At 44.4% G+C, this 6,313-nt stretch overlaps 1 non-coding gene across 1 annotated transcript; it reads right to left on the bottom strand.

The window, feature by feature from the left end:
* Positions 1 to 408: 408 nt before the first annotated feature.
* LOC147928968 (small nucleolar RNA R71) lies at positions 409 to 515 on the bottom strand. Its single transcript, XR_015581251.1, has one exon. It is a non-coding gene; the product is annotated as a small nucleolar RNA R71 (small nucleolar RNA).
* Positions 516 to 6,313: the final 5,798 nt, after the last annotated feature.

Genomic DNA, 6,313 nt, shown 5'->3' with positions numbered 1-6,313 from the left:
GAGATAATGAATAATCCGAATGGTCCACCAGCTCCTCAAGCAAGGACCAACATCAGAGTAGGAGATACTCCATCTACTCACACTCAAATACATGGCATTGTGCCACCTGCTATCCAGAACAACAACTTTGAGAAAAAGAGTAGTCTCATCCAGATGATACAAAGAAATAAGTTTCATGGATTGCTAATGGAGGACCCATTGGACCACTTGGATGAGTTTGATAAGCTCTGTAGCCTAACGAAGATAAATGGAGTTAGTGAAGATGGATTCAAACTCCGGCTTTTCCTATTGTCTTTGGGCGACAAAGCACACATCTAGGAGAAATCACTCCCCAAGGAGTCCATCACCACCTGGGAAGCATGCAAAAAGGCGTTTCTAGCCAAATTCTTCTCCAACTCCAGAACCGCAAGGCTGAGAAATGACATCTCCAGATTTGTTCAGAAGAGCAATGAGACGTTCAGTGAAGCTTGGGAGCGTTTCAAGGGATAAACAAGCAGATGCCCTCATCATGGCTTCAGCAATGCTTCATTGCTAAGTACACTGTACCGAGGAGTGGTCCCTAAGATACGGATGTTGCTGGACACCGCAAGCAATGGTAACTTCCTCAACAAGGATATCGATGAAGGTTGGGATCTAGTAGAGAACTTGTCTCAATCTGATGGGCATTACAATGAGGAGTATGATCGCACTGTACGATCTACTCGAGAGGATGATGCCAAGTACAAAAGAGACATGAAAGCCCTCAATGACAAACTGGATAAACTCCTCAACAAGCAGCAGCATTTACATGCCATCTCAGAGGAAGAGCAGTTTCTGCAACAAGATGGGGAGAATGCTCAGCTAGAGGATGTGAACTACATCAACAACCAAGGAGGTTACAACAAAGGGTACAACAACTACAAACCAAACCAGAACATGTCATACCGTAACCCCAATTTTGCTAATCCTCAAGACCAAGTCTACACATCCGCAGTCCAAGGGAACCAAGGCCAGCAGAAGCTTTTTGTTCAATACAATCAAGGCTATGCTCCTAAGCAGCCGTATTCTGGTAATTACAATCAACCAATTGCACCACCTGGCTTCTAACAACAGCAAGGTCCGCAAAACCTATCTCAAGAAGCTGATTTACGCGGACTGATTCAGCAGATGATACAGAGTCAAGTCTCGGCTGCAAAGGACAATGCCAAACGATTCGCGGAGATGAGCAACAAGATCGATTCTGGATATAATGACCGAACTGCCAAGTATGACTCTCTCAACACTAAGCTGCGATACCTTGAAGGTAACCACAACACACCAACACCACCAAAAATCAACCAGCTTCCAGGTAAATCTGTCCAAAACACAAAGGACTATGCCACTGCACAAGCCATCTTTATGGGTGATGATTTTGAGGACTACCTCACTGAGGATGTTCAAAATGGGGACGATATGGATCACTATGGGATGAATGAGTATCATTACTACATATCCAAGTATGAACACGAGCCCTCACCCGAGGAGACTGATCGAGTTGATGATCGAGTACATGTTCAAGAATCACAAACCGATGAACCACCTGAGGCTGAACCCGATGACAAACCCGATGGCGGTGATCGGATGATCTATCGAGTAGAAGTTCAGATGACATATCAACCTCAACTGCCTACGGATGAAGAAGGGGAATTAGAGGAAAGGTTCAAAGCTGCTCTTGACATCCAATTAGAGGTGTTTGTAGAGCGTATGTCCAAGCGAAAAGCTCCACCTCCTAAGCTCTTTCCACCACACGAACTTCGAGAGGAAATCATCAAGGAGACAGCTTAGCTGGAGATTGAGGTTAAGGAAGCTGTCAAAGAGATTGGTAATGCAATTCTGAGGAGTGGGGTGTGTTTTGATCCTGAACTGCGAATTGAGGAAAAATTGGAGGTTCCCGGCTCTTTTACTTTGCCGTGTTCAATAGTACTTTGGATTTTCGACAACTGTTTGTGCGATTTGGGAGCTTCAGTCAGCATCATGCCACTTTCAGTTGCCAACAATATGGGTTTCAACAGTTTTAAACCAATTAGTCTGTATTTGGTTCTAGCTGATAGAACAATCAGGCACCCCATTGGCATTCTGGAAGACTTACCCCTCAGGATTGGAAGGGTGGAAGTTCCTACTGATTTCATGATCCTTGATATGAATAAGGAACCAGACGATCCACTGATCCTAGGAAGACCATTCTTGGCAACAATAGGAGCAGTAATTGATGTGAAACAAGGGAGGATCCGAATTGAGCATGGGGAGCATTTCAAAATGGAATTTGGCATCAAGAAAGGAATTAAAAGACCAACCATTGATGGTCAAGTCTTTTCCACCAAGACAAAGCAAACAAGATTCAAGCATCACAAAGAAGGCAACACTACATTTGCGGTGGAACCTGGGCAAGACCTGGAAAATCCGTTAAACTAGCCTGCTGCAATGGAGAGGATTCCAAAACCTCTCCCTCTTAAAACCCATGCTTGAAGAGCATGAAGAGTCAAGCTAAGTGACTTAAAACAAGCTCACTTGGGAAGAAGTCCCAAAGGTATCTCTTCCTTTCTTTTAATTTTATTTTATTTATTTTTTTCTGTTTAATTTGGATTTTTAACATTTAATTGTCTTTATAAATAGTCAATATATATATATATATATATATATATATATTTTTTCATTCAAAAAAAAAAAGAGAGAAAAAGGAAATTTTGGGGAACCTAAGGCACTACCCGAATACGTACCCGACGCGCCTGATCGTGTTCCCACTCGGGTGGCGAGTGGAGTCCGAATTCCACAAACCCTAGCCCATTCTCGGAGAAGCCCAAGAAGCCAACCCTCTCTATTTAAGGAACCTCAACCTCACAACTTCATAAGTTTTCTCTAAACCTTAAAACTCTTTGTCTTTTAAACTTCTTCTCTCTCCCTAGAAATCAAGTTTTTCAATCTTTGTGGACTAACCCTAATAATCTCGGCTTAGCCTCTGTTTTCAACTTGAAGGATCCACCAATGGCACCAAAGATGAAGACCTACCAAAAGAAGGGGAGCAGATCCACCTCTGCCGCTGCTAAAACCGGAGGTGAAGCCGCCAAATCTCACGATTCACAAGGAAGAGGAGACGTTCCGCATTCTCAACCATTGGCTGGATGCTTCGCATCCCCAACCTGATGTTCAACCCGACCATCCACCCGTGCTAGCACTCGAGTACCTGATCGAGTAGATACCCGTGTTCTCTCTCCCGACCAAGTAGCAGTTGCAATCCGCCGATCTCCTCGATGTAGGGACCTGTCTACGTCCGAGCGAACCATTACTGACCCGATGGAGGTCGATTCAGATGCAGAAGGAGGAGAACCGAAGGAGATCCAATCCTCTAGGTTGAGAGGCAGAGCTGCAGTGGCGAGGGGAAAAAGACCAGCCTCTGAAAGGGCTGAGAAGGTAGCTGAGAGGGCAGCAGAAGAAGAAGATCGAGACACAGAGGAGGAGAGCCTTGACCGAGAGGAGGAGCAGAGTGAACGCACACGCCTGGCTTCGTGGAGGCTGAAGCAGAAAGAGGTGGAGACTCCGACCAAGCTCTTCAAGGTCCTCCGTAAGATGAGCTTTGTAGGAACCCGTTACCCCCATCGAGAAACAATGAAACAGTTGGGGATCGCTAGGGATGTCGAGTACGTTTTCGACATGTGTCACTTGGGCCAAATGATGCGAACCAACCTCGAAGCTTATGAGGATGAGATGGTTCACTTCCTCTCCATGCTGCGGCCGCACTACTTTGAAGACCACCCGACCCTACTACCCGATGGGGGGATCGGATTCATCACCTTCTCCGTGCGCAACAAGGAATACCGACTCACCTACAAGGAGATGGAGAAGTTGTATGGTTTTAAGGCTGGGAGTGGAGAGAACATGGAGGTGAGCAAGGAGTAGATGAAGTCCCTATGGCTGACAATAGGAGACAAGCTTCCCTACAAGTCTACAAGCTCCAAATCTGCTCAAATAAGGAGCCTTGTTTTGAGGTACTTTCACAAGTCTCTAGCTTGTACCTTATTCGCTAGGAAGGAGACTGGAAATGTGAACGATCATGAGCTCCATCTGCTAGAAATTGCCTTTTGTGGAATATTAGATAATGCTAGGGATGGTAAACCGCTGATAGGAGATGTTGCGGATACTTGCATGATCTTTGTGTTGCTCGATCAGTTCCTTTACCTGAAGTCTTGGGCAATGAAAACCGAGAGAAGAGAGGGAGCTGGAGAGATCACCATAGGAGGTTTAGTCAAGCCAATTTTGGTAGCTTGTGATGTGCCCCTAAAGGGAGTGGTTCATGAGCCGAGATGGCTGGACATCGACTACCTCACATTGGCGAGGTTCCTGGCTTATGAGAAGCCAAATGATATGTTGCTCTTCAGGTTTGTTCATCCGGCAGTCGGAGCTACTCAGATGATCTTGCCCAATGTCGTGTGCATCAAAGTCAGGCTAGGAGACAACATAGACTTCACACCACCATTGGAGGAGCTGTACAACCCTGAAGAAGAATCCGAAGCTGAGGGAGAGCAAGCAAAGCAAGGACAGGGAGATAACTCGGAAGACTATGATTTTGAGGAGTATGTCTGTTCTTAAAAGCAACCCGTTGGGGTGAGAGAAGCCCACAATAGAATTGGGTGGTTGAAGAGGATGAACAAGTTTTTGGCAAGGAAGGTAAAAGACCTCACTGGCTCAGTGAAGGTGATGGGAGGACAGATCAAGGAGCTGCAAGATAAGGCAAGCTGTGCCTCAGCTCCCACTTCAGCTTATGCACCCACATGGATGGGGAGGAGCGGACCATTGGGAGGAATCCGAGGATTAGCACCTCCAGAGCCCCACAGGGCATCCTCCTACGAGCCCCAAGCAGAGGAGGATGTCACCAGACCAAATAGATCGTGGAGAAGACACTCGGATGCCTATCCAACGCCTAATCCGATGGGGTACACGATGCCCTATCCGATGCCACCATCGAGCACACATCCAGGTGACCACTCAGGTACCTTCCCTCTGCCTTACCAGATGCCATATCATATGCCCTACTCGATGCACCCTGCAAGCGGCTATATAGGTGATCATTCCGGACCTCTCCCACCATACCTGTCGTACTACGCGATGCCCTACCCGATGAGCTACGCGACGCCTTACCCGATTAACCCCTCGGATGCTGATCCGAGCAGATCGTCCGTGCTCATAACCGAGCTCTCTGATGAGCGAATCCCGGCGCCTGCTGAAGCCGGTGACGATCCAGGGTACAACTTGGTGAGCATGGAGGCTGCCACAACCTCCTTCTTCACCAACCCATGAGGTACCACTTTCATCCGAACCATTGTTTACACCATTGCATTTCATTTTGTTTCATTTTGTGTGATTCTCAGATTTCTTTTTCAGACTTTTATTTACACAAGGGACTATGTAATTTAAGTTTGGGGGAGGGTCTGAGAATGTATATAACATTGTGTTCTATTTTTTTATTTCAAATTTTTGCATGATAGTTTTGTTCATTTGAGTCTGTATCTATTTGCATAAAAAAACCAAAAATTTTTGAAAAAATTTAAACTAAAAAAACAAAAACAAGAGTGTTCATGTAGTTGCATTTCCATATTAGGATTGAGTCTAGATTGCTTCATATAGGATTGTTTGCATATGCATTTTAGGGGACAATGATTAAAACTACCTTGTTTAAAATCAAACCTTAGGATTGAAGCTATAGCCCTTAATCACATTTCATTTTTGCTAGATCAATCGTTGGAAAAAAATGAAAAATCTTTGTTTAAAACCTTGTGTCTTTTGAAAGCTTCCTCCACTTGTGTGAAACTTGCTTGAACATTGCATCATCTCTATATTATTGGACTTAACCTGAAATTAAATTGTCTTGCTTATGGAATTTGAATTCTTGCTCATGGTAACTCTAAACTCGGGTTAACATTCCATTTTTGCCAATCTTTTCGTTTAACCCGATTTGTTTTTCCCTACCCTTGAACCCAAATCTTTCTTTCAAACCTTGTTGTGAATTGTTGAGTGAGGCCTTTTCATTGTGCTGTTGGTTGTAAAACCTTGAGAGTATTGAGAACAACAAAGAACTGACTCTTGATTTAGCTAAGTTAGAATCATTTGAACTAGCTATTAGGATCGGTTTTGAAAGATAGCTGGTTAGCATGATTATTTGGGGCTGGGTTGAGGAATAAAAGACAAACTAAAGAAGAAAGTCCCTAAGGTTCGATTCAATTAGCTCTAAGTCTCTAAGTAAAAAAAAAAAAAGAGAAGAAAAAGGAAATTTATCCTAATATCTTGCTATAGTATCCTAGAA

The sequence above is a fragment of the Camelina sativa genome, chromosome 14 (assembly GCF_030686135.1).
Source record: "Camelina sativa cultivar CO46 ecotype springtype chromosome 14, ASM3068613v1".
In the NCBI taxonomy this organism is placed as follows: domain Eukaryota; kingdom Viridiplantae; phylum Streptophyta; class Magnoliopsida; order Brassicales; family Brassicaceae; genus Camelina; species Camelina sativa.
Note: the sequence above shows the minus strand (reverse complement) of the source record. Positions and strands in the feature narration are given on the sequence as shown.